At 42.1% G+C, this 16,449-nt stretch overlaps 1 protein-coding gene across 1 annotated transcript in view; it reads right to left on the minus strand.

Moving 5' to 3' along the window:
- Positions 1-16,449, minus strand: part of PDE7B (phosphodiesterase 7B) — a 1,355,672-nt gene that overhangs the window by 807,713 nt on the left and 531,510 nt on the right. The window lies entirely within an intron of this gene.

The raw sequence follows: 16,449 nt of genomic DNA on the forward strand, positions 1-16,449 counted from the left end.
GACTCCCAACATAGACAAAAGTATCATAATAACACTCTAATGATAGTAATGAATGCAACGCATGCCATTTTTAATAAGAGTAATTGTTGTATTTGCACTCATTTACCGCAACATGGGAACAAAGGACTGGGATGGTATATTCACCCTTTACCTTTAACGACTGCTTGCTATGCCTCTCTTAGAGCACTATTCTTTGGCCGTTGGAATGATAGCATCTCAGGGAACTTTGATGGAACTAATTTGAATGATTTCGAGAAACGTGAATTAACTCCCCTGGGATGCTCGCTTTTTGCAAATAGAAGTAAACCTAATGTCGCTTCTATTAGGCCGTCTGATAAACTGTCTCGTCCTTTCCAATCTTTGATTTCCTTTAAAATGGCTCCGATAGGCAATAAGGATGCCGTGCCTCCTTCTTATACTGTTAACCATAGCCCCGATTCAGTTTCTTTCTGCATAAAGAGGAATGGCACCTGGTCAATAGGAGATTTTAAAGGTTGTGCCAACGTTGCAAATTTGACTGGGGAAGACAGACCTTTGTATGTAGGCGAACCTATCTATTTTGTTTGCGGTAATGTAGCATTTCCATGGCTGCCCAGGGATTGGCAGGGAACTTGTTATCTAGGAATCCTGTTACCTGGGGTGTTTATAGCAAGTACTGTAGAGGTTTCGAAGGCTCGTCCACGGCGGGACGAGAATGGCGACACTCCAGTACAGGTTTTAGGAGATGTAGCGAAATAATTCCTTCCATTCTTTGGGCATATAGCGAATTCCGAGGATATCAGGAAACTAGCGCGAGTACTGGAGAGAACCATCAACCGGACCACAGATATACTCTATAATATGACTTTAGAGCAGAAAGCGATCAGATTGGTAGCGCTTCAGAACCGGATGGCATTAGATGTCATTCTGGCTGAACGTGGTGGAGTATGTAAACTAGTGGGGTCCGCTTGCTGTGTTTTCGTATCGGATTCCTCCCCAACTATTTTTAAGGCAATACAGAATCTGCACATTCTTAGTTCAGAAGTGCATGTTCCCGAGGGAAATTGGGATCTTAGCGCTTGGTTCTGGGACTTCTTGCGGTCTTGGGGTTGGAAAGTGCTTTCAGTCTTGCTGATTATTTTGGGAATTCTGCTATTTCTTTGTTGTTGTATCCATTGTCTACCAAGTATATGTTCAAAGCTAGTGGGATGTTGCGCTCAGGCGATAGGTACAATAGGACATAAAGTGTATGCCCCGGATAAAACCTCTAAGGAGTATGTACTGAAAGAGATCTTAGGAAAAGATCTAATGGCGATAGATATTTCTGATAGCTATTCAGGGTGTATGGACGATGACACATGGAGTTATTTGCAGGGAGATCAGAAGTAGTTTAGCACTTGGCATAGACCAAAAGGAGGGTTTGTCAAACTAGAAATTATATTGTGCCTCCTATTGCTATGAATATATGTATATTGGCCTACGCCAAGCTTCTAACAAGCTGCTTATAAACTACATGTGAATAAACTCGCATTGCAAGGTCCTGACCTTAGAAACCATGTAAACTGTCATTTTGGGTCAAGCCGCCATTTTAGGTTTTCTTGCTCTATAAAGTAACCATGTGAGCTAAAATGGTAGCCTATGTTATTCAGAACAGAACTCGATTGTCATAACCTCTGTACAGCTAATGTATAACTTGCCTGCAGGCCACTTGTTAGGGTCATGAGCTGAGACCTTGTCCTTCGGCTGACCTGTGTGCAATGGATTACCTGTATCACCGAAACTGATCTATAATTGAATGAGAACACCTGCTTAACTATATTGTATAAATTAAGTCCCGCATTGTAATGTTAGGCCTAGAGCATACATTATTACCATTTCTTCTTGTTAATGTATAAACCTAAGATGAACTAGATTTGACCTGGCAAGGGACCCTAGAGCAGTAACTTATTTATGGAATGGTTCACCCAAAGGAGGGCTGAACAACAGGCTGGAGAAATGTATAAAAGCCTGACTGTTTCAATGAATATTTGCACTCACTGAGCACACCGAACCACGCCGGAGTTCGCTGTGTTGTACTGACGGTCGATAGCTATCTGAATTTTGTTCTGTTCTTTTGTAACTGGATTCAGTATAAAATAAAGTACTTTGTATGTTCCTTTGTGACCTGTGTTTGGTGTGTTTCCTTTTTGGTTACCCTGCCTCATATTATTTTCTTGTTTTCACATTTCTTACTATTTAGCGCAGCAAAACCAGTATTGAATATGCCCAGGCAGCAAAGTATGGAGGGGGGCAATGCATGACCGGAGGGGGGAGCGCAGGATCACCTCTACCAGGAGTATGGGTAAGAGCCATTGCTCTCCCAGGAAATATACCAAAATGTCACCTCCAGAGTTCTGACTACTGAAAATTCCGACTTTCTTTTTTTTCAACCCCCCTTACACCACATATATATGTGTGGGGGGTATGGGATATGATCCAAGTATGGAGGGTGCAGGGGTTCTCCACCCGCATATGTATGTGGTGTAAAGGGGGTTGAAACAAAAAGGAAAAATAGATCAGCAGTTTCGGTCGTCTGACTTCTGGGGGTCGCAGTAATCGCATAGATTCCTCTTCCCATGCCTCTGGGAACATGCAGACTACAGCATTCCATGCTCTAGGCATCATTTTGCAATCCACAGCTTTGCTTTCTGACAGGATATGCGCAGCATGCAAGGTAAACGTGAAATACTTGGTCCAACCCACCACCCCGCCCTCCTTTACCTTGTACATGACAACAAACGGCAATAGATGGGGCGCCTTCCAACTGGGCAAAACTAACATGTAGGGGAAAGTGATGTGAGCTCGCTTTGGTATTGGTCAATATTGATAACAGATAACTGTTGAAGTTGCCGTTTTGATTATCCCACGAGTCCGACATGTGACACATGCACAGCAATGGTGGCTACAGCGCCTAGTCCATTTTTGTTTTTACTGGCAATTGAGGGTAAATATCAGATATGTACAACCCCTGGTAGCAAACTGGGATCTAAAGCTGTGCATGAGTCCTTGGACTCACATAGGGCAGCCCAAAGGCAAGGCCCCAAAGCTTCGCATCGCCTGGGCGGCAATCCCTAAAGGACCGACTTGCAAACAATCACCCGAAGAGGCCTTCGCTCGGCACAGCCGTTCTTGGACATACTCACATCTTCATCTACCCCCCCTTAAACTGGGATTAAACTTTAACATTTAGTGCTCAGACAAAATGGTAGAGCATTTAACATGTCCGCCAAGCCATGGTAGGAAAACCACACTCTGGGCATCGGCGGTACAATAACAAATCAGGATAACCGTTATTATTAATCAGTTGTGGAACGAACCATGACCAGATTCTTAATTCAATGAGCAGTTCTTCATCATGCCAGGCACATCACCCTACGCGCTCTTCAGGTGGGTTGGGTTTACAACTCATGTACAGCCTAATGATAAGGACCATCCGCACACCCCACAAAAGTGATCCTCAAATCATATGTATCTATTGCTATATTGAAAGCTCAGTGACACGTGAGCATCACTTTTGGGTGCAAATCTAGTGGAACCCAGCCCCAAAGCACCTTTGTGCCCCCTACCCCCACAGTAACCCATGGCTTCCCTCCTCCCCAAATCATACCTACAAATAGAAAGTCCCTTTTCTATGTTTAGCGCAAGTGTGATAGGAATAGTACAACAAAGGTTTAACATGCCCTGGAGAGACCTAACATATTACAATACTGCAGTGGTACATATTATATTGACCTTTTGGAGATGACAGATGGCTACCCTCCACTGCAGGGACTTAATTGGGAACTGAGAGGTGAACCGCAAACTTTTCTGATTTATTTCACTGAAAGGTTGGCGAGATTGGCAACCCTCCGAAATTCAAGTGGTTCGAGTTATCCCCAAACAAGTTCACCCAGGCCTTGCACAGTCAACAAACTTTGTAAATTAAGGAAAATTGAAGAATCAAAGGTGGGGAGGGAATGTTCAGCAGAGCAAGTAAAACCTTCACTTTGTTCCCTGCCTCCACCTCCCAGGCAAACTGGCCAAGTTTGTTGTTTGCATGGCATGATTGGCACCTTGGTGGTTGCGCACAAGGGCGCTGACGATCCTCTGAATCGGCACTAGGTTAAGTGGATTGTTAAAGAGCAGCCTTAAAGATCTATTCACATTTTTTTATTGAACGTGCAAAACATCAACTTACTAACATCAAATCCATTTTTAACATTATGTTACAACATTAAATACCAACAAAAAAAGGAAAAGGGGGGAGGGGACTTTATCATGAGAAATTAAACAATGTACAATGTACGAAATAAAGGGATGAGACCATACAATCAAACATATAATTCATTAAAGCCACACCATACAGCATTATAATCTTCAATGTTATCCTTCTGATAAGAAACCTTTTCTCTAGCAGATAAAATAGCCAATCTTCATAGGGCGGTTTAGCTGCACTTTTCCAAAATGTCAACATCTGCTTTTTCGCTATAATAAGGGCTGTATCTAACCACATCGCTCTAACTCTAGTAAACTCTTTCTGCTGAGGATTCAGTCCCAACACACATAAAGTCGGGATTCTTGGGGAACTGAGACCCATAATCACATCAACCATGCTTATAACTTCCCACAATATTTAACCTTCCCACACCTCCAGAAAATATGCAAGAAAGTCCCTATGTCTTTCTTACAATACCAGCAACTCGCAGAGGATAAAGGTTTGCAAGTAAACATACTATTAGGCAACCAATACAGTTGATGAAGTATTCTCCGCTGTGAAAAGCGAAGATTGAGGTGAACTTTATAATGGCAAGGATTGGCACATATCTTAACCCAAACCTTCACATGTATAGTTTGATTAAGGTCCTTCTCCCATTCATTATGACCACATACTATAATCGTGTTATTGGTTTTGGACACCATCAATATGCATATCGAGGAGGCAGGCAGGGGAGTGGATTTATTGCTTTAATAAAATCCTGGACGTTCGTATATCTTCACCTTCAATATGGCAAACATAGATCGGAATAGCGAACAGAACTTATGACAGTGTGTTCTCTCCCTCCTGTCCAACCTAGATTTAAATTTCAAAAATTCTAAATCTAAGAAATTATCTTTGTCCAATATCTGGATGATTTTCCAGACACCTGCCTTTTGCCAAGTTTTCCAATAGATCATTTGATTATTAATTTTCCGTGCAGGATTTCTCCATAGCAAAACCATTCCTCCCATTTCCAAATTTCCTTTCTTCCATACAGCTATCAAATGTCTAACTGTTGGGAGGATAATCGTCGGGCACCTTCATACTTAGGATACAATTTAAAGGAATTAGATTGACCGAGTTAGTCTCAATCTTCACCCAAGCTGGAGACAAATCCACATCTACGTTACACCAATAATACAATGCTCTAAGTGTGTATGCCCTGTGATATAATGGAACTCTAGGAAGTCTCAAACCTCCTTTACTAGTTGGACTTTGCAAGATATCATCTGGAATATTTGGTTTGACACCCTCTCCCCACAACATTTCTTTGAATGCTTCATCGATGCCACAATAAACCTTACTGGGCAGAGGGAGAGGGATAATATGCAAGAAGAACAGACTTTTAGGTAATAACGTCATTTTAATTGCAGCCGCTTTCCCCCTTTAAGGACAGGTTGATATAATATATCTAATGATCTTTACACCTAAATACAAAATCTCTTTTTTAACCCAGTTAAAGTTTCCTGCTGGCAACAACCCCACATGACAGGAATTAGAGATTGTGAATATTTCTCTTTTGCTATCATTCACTTTAAAATCAGATACTTTTCTCAAACTCGCCAAAACCTGTTGCAGTTATTTAAATTAGTTTCTGGATCCAATAAGAGTACCATAAGAGCATCAGCATAAAGTAAAACGTTTGATGTATGATCACCTATATCAATCCATTTCATCCTGGGGTCTCTCCTAAGTAGAATCGCAAGAGGTTAAAAAATCTAAAAGCAATGGAGACCGAGGACCCCCTTGATGTGTTCCTCTCTCAATTTTAAATATGGATGAGGTCAAACCATTCACCATTACCTGAACTCTGACCTTACTGTAAAGTGCTTCAATTATTGACATACATTTTGGGCCACATTTAATTAGTCTTAACAAAGACTTGAGGTCATTCCAACCCACTCTGTCAAGTGCTTTCTCAGCATCAATGTTGACCGCTAGGGCAGGATCCATGAAGTTCTTGCACAAGTGAATTACATCTATCAGTTCCCTCAGTGTGTCTGGGATGCTACCACCAGAAACAAAACCAACCTCATTTTTATGAATTATTCTTGGTAACACTTTGCCCAACCTACATGCAAATATTTTCACTAAGAATTTCACATCTGCATTAAGGAGTGAAATGGGTCTATAATGTGCATACTTATTCCCTGGTTTACCATGTATGTGTATATCTGTAATGAGTGCTTGTTGCATTGGATCAGGTAGATTTCCTTTTAAGTAATTTCCATAAAGAGATTATGAAGCAACTTAGAACATACATCACCAAAAGCTCTATAGAATTCTATTGGAAGTCCATCTGGACCTGAACTCTGCCCCTCTTGCATTAAACGGCTACATCTCATAACCTCTTCCATGTCTATATTATTCTCTAGAATACGAATATCCTTGTCAGTCAGTGTAGGGATCCCAACCTCAACAAGAAGATCCTGTAAAGGCTCCAAGTCTATTTCTTCCCCTCTTTCATAAAGATCCTTATAATAAAGCACACAACCTTCGCAAATCTCATTGTTTCTATATATTTACTGACCATCATCTTCCATAGCAATAACCAACCTTTCACTCCCATTCTTTTTAATTCTATTCACTATCAATGTCCCAGCCCTCTCTCCATGTTCCCAAAAGAGTTTTCGTGAATAAAAAAAACTCTGCACCCTGCTTGTTCAGTCAAGTTTGCATCTAAAGTTCGCTTAGCCCTATCCAGCTCAGTTCTCAAAAAAGTAGTCGGATATTCAGCATATGCCTGATCTGCTGTCTGAAAACTCTCTTCCAGATCAACCATTTCTTGTCGACTCATTTTAAGCCTGTGAGATGCAAAGGCAATAATGTCTCCCCTAATGGTGGCCTTTATGGCATCCCAAATAAAAAAGCAGTCTGAGACTGATCTTTCATTTACCTTATATGTTCTATGAACGGCACATCAGCTCGCAATGCTTTATCCAATCTCCAATGACCTCGCCATTTATCCCCTGACAGGGGACAAACTAGCACCAAATGAATGCCAGCACAGTCTGATCTATGCGTCTCCCTTCATCGAACACTTATCCCCTTCTATAGTGTGGGGAGGAAACTGGCTAGGAGGGATCCGCCTCTGCATAGTGGGGGTAATAGTAAGGAAGCAGGTTCCGCTGGTTAGGATTGGAAGGCATTATACCGAATCCAGCACAATGCAAGATTGGTAACTTTATGCAATGTGCTTCTGTTGCTGATACCAAGGCCGTCACTGATCAGTCGAAGTCTAGTTAGAAAAGAGCAGAGGGTTTTTTCAGAGTCAATTGTGATCCTACTAAATCAAAACTGAAATGTATTGTCAATTTTCTTAAATGAGAAACATCTCTGAACCTCTAGGAGTGGTGAGGGGGGGATTACTAGGTCTGTGGGAACCGTCAGACATAGTGATAGTGTGCTTGAGTAACGATTATTACACAAAAACTGCTATAACACACTTATTTTAAAAAGCATCACAGGTCTAGTGGACCATCTTTTTCATCTAAACAATCCTCCATGAGAAAGAAATGCAGCACACGCCACGCGTTAGATGCAAACCACACAATTTAGTTCCTGGCCCTGCAGCATCCATTTCAGAACAGGTTATTGGGTTTCGGGTTTCAAGAAGGTCAAAGGCCTCCCACACCGAATAGATATATTAGAAGGGTAGGTGTAACTTGAAAAATCACACGTACACAGCAGTAGTCAATTGAAAGGAGGAAGGAAAACAGTAGATACCTACTGTAGAATCCACCAAGCAGTTACCATAATAAGGTGTGCAACACACATTAACACATTCTAACAATAAACGTAGAGACATGTCAACAATTCATCGCAACAAGTCAACCCTGTCATTAAACCTGGCTGCCTGCTCAAAAGTCTCAAGGGGTAGCAATACCCCGTAATTAAGTTTAATTGAATATTTTGAGAGCAAGGCAAAAAAAGGAAGGCTAAAAATATGTCTTTAAACACAAACCTATCAGTTAGCAGACGCTGCGTGAACATAAGCCATGGCTGTATATGCACAAGGGGGTAACCATAAGGGCCGGGGAACATCCCAGCTGTGCCAAGGCAAGAGGGAGGGTGGAGAGAGGCATGTAGTGAGATTCCTGTTATGACTTGGTACTCTGGGGTCCTTACCATGTGTCTAGGGGTAACCACCCCTACCCCACTATTACCGATTTCAATCACTGCCAATTAGCCAATCTGAGTAATGACCTTTTAAAATGATGTTCATAGGGTTTGATCATTTTAGTAGCTGGTTGTTTATAACTATTATTAATCTTACTTAATTAGCATGCTACAACCTCGAGGTTCAAACAAAGTTCATTTACAAAGAAGTACAACGGGAAGGGGGTCGTTTGTGTGAAGACATTTCCTGTGATATCATCAACGAGCAATGCCTAACCAATAGTCCCAACCTAGCAAACTTCTTGGGCAGCATTCTATGTAACCCTGAATCATGCCTTCGTATGCTCCATTTATAGCGCCTCGATGCCCGCGGGCTGCAGTGCGCTTTACAAGTATAAAAAAATAAGAGGGATGCGATATCGAAATCACAAATGTATTGTGGTATAAACACCTTTCTTAATGACAAACTAATTACTTAGCAGGTGTGCCTAAGAAATCGGGTATCAAAATGTGTGTATGCGCCTTGAAACACTGTTTGTTGTATAGGTGCCTTACAAATATCCAATAAATAAATAAATACATAAATAAATAAATGTCAGACAGACCAGGGCCCTGCTGCTGATCTCCATGGACCTTCCTCTGCCAACCCCCAATGGTAATAAAGGGATGACCTATCCAGCCGCGGGTTACAACAAAAGATACAGAGGCAAACACCCAACTCCCGATCTCCCCGGTTGTGATGTAAAGAGGCAATATAGTAAGTGCCCTAATGAATCAATATATGATATCAAATAGAAGTAAACAACATGTACCTGAAGTATATAGTTTCCAGAGGGAAAACCTAGAAGATTTAGCTGCAGGCAGGAGAAAGGGGGGGGGGTCCTGCTGGGCGGGTCTGAGGAACCACGTCCAGAGAACTGGAAGGAGGGTGAATACATTCAGGAAAGGTTCAAAGTGTACGTTTCCTAGGGACACCCAACGGCATATCAGCCAAGTGCCGTCGATATCCACGGAGAAGAGTTTTGGGAATCTGAGGCCACAAAGTGTGGCGGCGTGTGGATGAGGGCAGCCAGGGGGGATGTAGTAGTAGGAAGCCAGATAAATAGGAGGTCCAAGCTCCTGTAAAGGAGTGGAGTGACAGGAATTTAAGGTGTGGACTATTGGAAGGAATGAAAAAAACAGGTGAAAAGAATGTAGCAGGAAGTAGGAGGAAAGGAATATAGAGGAACCCGAGTCCGAACAGCCAAGGTAGATGCTAAATACGGGTGATGCAATTCAACCCTGAAGAAGTCTGCGTCGGCAGCAATGAGACAAATCGCGCAAGGGAAAACATTGGCTGCAATTACACAAAGCAAGGCTGGTCAACCAGAATCCAGCAACACAACTGTTAAGCACTACTAAATGTCTGCAGAGAAGTCTTTAAGGAGCCCCAATTCGGGCTTTCAGTTTCTTACACGGTACTGGCTGACAAGCGCATGAACAGAACCAAAGAGTGTAGGCTGAGAATCATAATCTCGCAGATATCCATACCCTGATTCAGTCTGCCAAGACATTCATTTTGGAAAGGAACGAATTGGGGAAGAACTTGCCACTCTAACTTCCCATTGAGGTTTCTTGGCTGTATGTGAGGGCAAGAAGGCAGGGTTGTGTAGTGGGGAGCTTGACAGAAAAAAGCCCACACACACTGCTAGGGTGGTTGTGATGTAGCGGATAGAAAGTGGCCACTAAACGGGACATGTCGATGGCAGACACCTGTTCTTAAGCATTTAAATACCCCTGGTACAATACCTTGAATTCATGAGGCCTTGGACTTCATATTCTCCTTGTTCCTGCACTAAGGCAGGGGAAGCCATGCTGACAAATGAGTGTTTAGAAGCAATGGAAGAAACTAATATATTAACTGGAGTGGCTAGTCAATAAGGCCCAATGTAACAAGGTATTACCTCAGGCATTAATGGGATCCATAACAGCAGGTGGAAAGCCATACATAGCCCCCCTTCAGATGGCCCATTGTTCCACACCAATCAGCATAGGTGGTATATCTCTCCTGACTGACTTGGCGGTGTTTTTGTGTGTTGCCTAGATGGAGTTTGTGGTGAGTTGTTCTGCAGAACCGATTTTTCGTAGGCAATGAAATGGGTAGCATGTATGTTTCACACCTAGTTGCCACAAAGAATGGAGATGCCCCTGTTGTAGAGTCTTTGCCGTGAGAGACAAAACAAGTTTCCTGGTTCTGTAGTAAACAATAAGGCATTCATGGCGTCAGCCCCTGCCCGCCTCTATACAGTAAGAATGAAAGGAACGCATCATTTATGGCATCTGTCCCCTCTTGGCCGCCATACAGCAGGTGCAAGAGAAGGCACTCACTAAGAGAACCCTACCGACCTTACCCAGAGCAATCAAAGAAGAGATGAACCGCAAACTCTAGCAGACATGGACATGCTGTAACCAAAGTTGACGAGAGCAAGTGACATCACTGCTGAAATTGATTGGCATTTGTGGATGCATTAGACACCAAGTAGAGATGCACTCACCATGAAGTTACACGGACACTAGGTCAAACTGCATTTTAGACATGGAGAATGTTAACTGCAATCAATAGACACTAGAAGACATATACTCGATGTAAACACCGAAACACAAGACACATAAGAAAACATATAAGAGCTTGCTTAACACAGAAATGTAACAGTAAAGAGCAGACATGTTGGATAAAATGGACGGCGCAGCCGTGTTCGAGTGAATGGGAAGCATCGAAGAAGCCTTGAAGCTGCAGGAAGAGCAGGCTCGCTGAATCAGCCGAAAATACAGGCCAGACAAAATCTGCACAACGCCTGCCAAGGTTACGTTAGAAAAGGGAGATTTGGGATAGCACTGAGGAGAACAGAAGATAATTCCCAAGCGTAAGGCACATTTTCCTTAGATTAAGTAAAGAAACAAACAGCCCTTGAAGGCCAGGTGCTCAGCTAAATATTGGAAAAAAAGTAGCTTGTACAAGTCTCCAGTGTTTAGGAAGGGTAAAGATACCCACATTAAATTGGGATCAAATCCTATTAAAAGTCAAGCAGAATAATTCAAAACGTGTTCTCCTCACACGTGACTTATAGTCGTAGAACAGTGTCTATCCATTGACTTCAGATACAGACAGACTGAGGCCTTCACTTCCCTCAAATTCTCAGAACAACGAAACAAGACAAAGCCAAGTTCAAAGCTAAAAGCCCTGGCTTGTGGCCTAGAAAATCAGAGGCGGTGTGTTATAATCATGCTGCTCCCCCTACCATTATTGTTGCTCATGTGCTGATGCCCTGCCAAATAGTCAAGGTTGGCAAATCCAATGCCAACCAATCACTGTTCTCAAATAATGCTGTTTTGCAACTGTTGCATTACCCAATCAAGTAGTGTAGAGTTGCCATGTATTCACCATTATCAATTTAGAGGTGGTCTCAGGTGGAACCATTAGATAGAGCATTACCAATGGGAAGACTAGCCCATATATATTATACACATCGATTATTCCCCTCACCAATCCCACCTTACCAAAGCTTTTTGTAACTAAGATTGTAGAGCAATATCAATTTTTACATATTTTGTGTTTTTAAACTGTTGTCGAGCCCAAAGAAGATGAGAGCTTGGAGATTGTCTATGTTCATTGCTGTCCCTGTTTTATCTGGATTGTTAATAAAACAGGCCTTTGTCATTTACCTTGACTCTTCAATTTTTGGGCACAGGATTTTCTGGCCTCTCTGCTCGGATGTAGGTGATTTGACCAAATCCATGTTTTCGAAAGAGTAAAGTGACCAGATGCTTTTTTTTATTGCGGTGGAGACCCCCGGATCCACCATCACTCCCCTAACCTTTATTAATATCCCTTACCCCACCCCCACATATATTTTCTTTATGAAGCTTTTTTTCCGTAAAAAAATTTAAAAAACAATTTGGTCACTTCTTCCACGAAAACATTGGATTCAGTCACTTCTACGGTATCGTCTCTAGTCAACATCTTCATGATCTAAGTTAGTTATCGCCTTTCACCCCTAGACTCCTGGGATGGTAGGACTGCCTCAGTTGGTATAATTTCTTACCTGGATGATACCGGAAAGGTGTAGGGATAGGAAGTGGCACTTGCATACTCATCTGAGTAGGGGTGGTGGGCAGTACCTGCACATTTATTTGCCCCATTACAAGATTTTTCGCTACCCCTCTAAATAAACATTTTCATTTCAGGAGATTAATTAATCATTATTTACTTTATTTCAGTATAAAAACCATAAAAGTATACACCAATAGTAAACAAATCTTGAACATACTTAATCACAATACGAACTGCAGACAATGATTCTAAAAATATATTAGGGTACAGTACATTCATAATAAAGTAATTGATCCAGACTAATTTCATCTGGTTCAGTAAAAACAATTACATCCTACAGGACAAATGAAACACCTCGCTGATCATGGTAACAATTGATTATATATTTTCCATTAAAAATGCTGATCTCTTTTTCGAGGCACATCTCATATATCTGAGACTCGGATTTTCTTTCAGTTGGTCATTTGATTGTTTACAGAGGTCCAGTGCACTACCCATATTCCTTATACCTTCTTGCAGTATAAGCGGCTTCAACCATCGAGACCTTAACGTTTTATATAAAGGACAAAAGAAGAGAGAGTGCAGAATGGTTTCATCTCTTGTTTTGCAATAGGAGCAATTCTTTGGTACACTAGAACCCCAGCTAGAAGCAAAATTGGCAACAGGTAAAATCCCCGGTCGTAATTTTAATAACAGTCAAGTCCTAGCATTTTCTTAAAAAGGGGACTCATATTTTAGGCTGCTTCATGAAAATATTGTCTGGGATGAATTATGGGCCAGGTTCTTTGTCAACGTTCTGTGATAAAATTGCTGCCTCAATCTCCATGAGGGAAAAGGGCTAAGTGCCAGGCCATCAGTTAGCTGCAGCAGAATGCCTTGACTGACAGAGGTGTTAAGATCATTTGTTTCACTTTCGTACAAAGAGCTAAAATGAAGGAACCATTCTTCGGAGATGATCTAGTTTGTAATATCTGATTGTGGGTCCCTTTCTGTGTTATGGACCAGTTTCCAGAAAATTCTCGTATCCTTTACTGAAACAGCCATATTCAGTTCTTGCCATACTCTTCGAGCAAATTCTGCCTATTTCCAGACAATTCGATTTTTATAGTGTGCTCTATGCCTATCCACCGACACACGGCAATCCAGCTCTGTTGATTTTACTGCCTCATTCAAGGTCTTTTTAGTTATGTGGCGTTCCGCATCATACCAGTTGCTGTGTGTTATTTTGGGTGTATCATGACGGCCATTATCTACTTTAGTTGTGACTAAAGGCTTTGTCGCTCATGACCTTTTCATGGAATCCAATAGGGTCTTTTGGGAATTAAGGCTCTGCGTAGTCTATTAGAGTTGGTAAAAGGGCACTGCATATGGTTGGGATCAACTGCGATTTGTTCCGTTAAGACCATTTCTTCCTAATACAGAAGTTATTATTAAAGTTAGCAAAACCTGCTAGAGCTTTGTCAGGGAGCGACAATGAGCATATAATAGGGTCATGGTCACTTTACATCCTCTTAGACACCTTAAAGTTAGGAACCATATTCCAGAGACTTAAATCGACAACGAAATAGTCAATCAATGAGGATTTAGAATGAATTCTAAAAGTTGGTTGGTCAGGCATATAATCCTGGAACCCTCCTTTGCATTCCCTGGTCCCCATTGTGAATAGCAAGGAGGCAGCATGGGGTACCCATGAATAGGAATGTTGGGGGTATCAATAGAGGCTAGAGGTAGTCCCCAAAGTGCATTCTCCTCTTCCATTAAAAGATCTAGTTCTGGTGATGGTTCTAACTAACGGTTACCAGACATTTGGTTGAAAAAAATTGGGCGACCAGACAAATGGTCGAACCAATTTGGTCGAAAACCAAATGGTCGAATTTTTTATTTTTTATTTTCACCCCTTTTTTTTTTTTAGGGGGGGGGTCCCCCTCAACCCCCTTTTTTTTCTAAAAACCCATTTTGTAAAAAACAAAAACCCGAAAAATAAATATATAATTAAAAAAAAGAATTCGACCATTTGGTTTTCGACCAAATTGCGTCGACCTAATGTCACTCGACCAGTTTTAGGTCGACCAAATGTCTGGACACCGTTCTAACTGCATACTAAAGTCACCTGCCACAATTAGTTTGTCATCTGAATTCCCATATGTAAGCAGTTGGCAGAAATTACTTGCTAACTTGGCAATTGTCGATTGTTTTGGTCCCAGGCAGATGTTAATAAGGAAAAATGAGAGATAACGAGGAAGAGTAATCCTTAAAGCCTGCATATCGGGTGTGTATACAAGGCTGTACTTAAATATTCATTTTTTGCAGAGTACAGTACTAACAGGCAGTTTCACAAAAACTCTGACCAGATGTTCCAGAAGTCTCGAGGATAGGTCTCTCGACTTTGGTCCAGACAACCCAAGTTCAAATCCTGGCATTAGTATAAAAAAAAACAGATAGATTACATTATTAGAGGGTCCCAGAAGACTTCTGAGATTTGAGTAGCCATTTTTTGCTGGATTGTGGATCCGGGAAAATCTGGCTCAATGACCAACTCTGTGCCCTGAGTTTCTTGCAAATATTTATTTATTTTTCCATATTGCTGGAGTGGTGGTTCTACCATATCTGGGGTCTTAAAAGGGGTCGACAGAGGAGCTTCTGTTTGATGTGTGGCGGGCAGTCCTTCTAAATCTGGGTCAGATGGATTTAATAGGGGTGTGTTAAAACCTCTTTGGTAAGTATGGCTGGAATAGCCGAGGTTCCAAGCAGCAGTATCCTCCTTGAGCCATTGGATTTACATAGTAATCTTCAATGCTTACGAATTATCAAGGGCAGCTCCCCATCATTGAGGGGAGATCTACTAGGGCATGACTGTCTCCCGGGCATAGGCATTGGGAGTTCCCTTAGACATATGCCGGGCGGTTACTTGGGCCTTTCCTGTGACATTCATAAATCGCCATAGGCTGTCTTCACCGGGCTCTACTTTGAGTCTGAAGTCCTGGGGTCGGTCCACTTGTCATAGGTGAAGGTGGCATATTTACTGAATAATGTGTGTTGTATTCTACCTTGGCCTGTTCCTGTGTGGGCCTGTCTATCAGCAGTCGTGATTATATCCTCCTATTGAGGAAGGTGAGATGGGAGGCCAGTCAGCCTGGATAGCGTACAGTAAGCCCCATTACTGACACTGGGCTCCGTCATGAACGTGCTCCGTCATGAACCCCGCCGTCCCGTAGGTTCTTGAATATGCAGGAAGCACATTATTACTCTTATATTCGTTCAGGGGAATTGAAATAAAGATGCATTTTAGTGATCTCGTATTGTCTTGTGCTCTTACTAATTGTGTAACTATTTAAATATGCATCCAAAACGTACACAAACCCAATGAATAAGGCACCGATATCTCTACAGCACAACAAACCACACGCACTTCACGACACCACAGCAACAAAACAAACCACACATAGTCTCGCCCAACCAGTGGTGGAAATGGAAAGTGGAGAGGGATCCCACAAGGGCTGGGGTGGGGGCAGAGTTTGGAAGAGGGGCAGAGTTCTGAGTGGCAGAGTTCTGAGTGGCAGAGGTGAGACGGGCAGTGCTAGGCAGGTGGCCTCCGATCAAAGGAAATGGTCGACATAATAGTTTGAAAATGGCGCAATTTCTTTCATGCTGCTTCTTTTACAAAGTCCACATTGTACAGTCATTCCACTTGAAACCACTTCCATGGCAGTGGTGCACCCAAAATATGTTACCAGCGCACACATGGTCACAATCATGGAAAAATAACCACAAACTCCCACCAGCGTCAGACTGCTTTGTTCCATTCGCTCTCAACCAATGGGTGGGGCAGCCTTTGATCCGCAGTGGCCACATCCATTTTGCCTGGGAAGAGGTGCGCTCACATTGACTGCGGTGGCCTATGGGCCTCTTCTGTGAAATGTGGGCCGTGTGTTAGCTTCACGCAAAAGCAAAACAAATATATATAAACGTTCAAAGAAAACCACAA

This window comes from Ambystoma mexicanum, chromosome 4p (assembly GCF_040938575.1).
Source record: "Ambystoma mexicanum isolate Mex_15411 chromosome 4p, UKY_AmexF1_1, whole genome shotgun sequence".
NCBI classification, from domain to species: Eukaryota; Metazoa; Chordata; class Amphibia; order Caudata; family Ambystomatidae; genus Ambystoma; species Ambystoma mexicanum.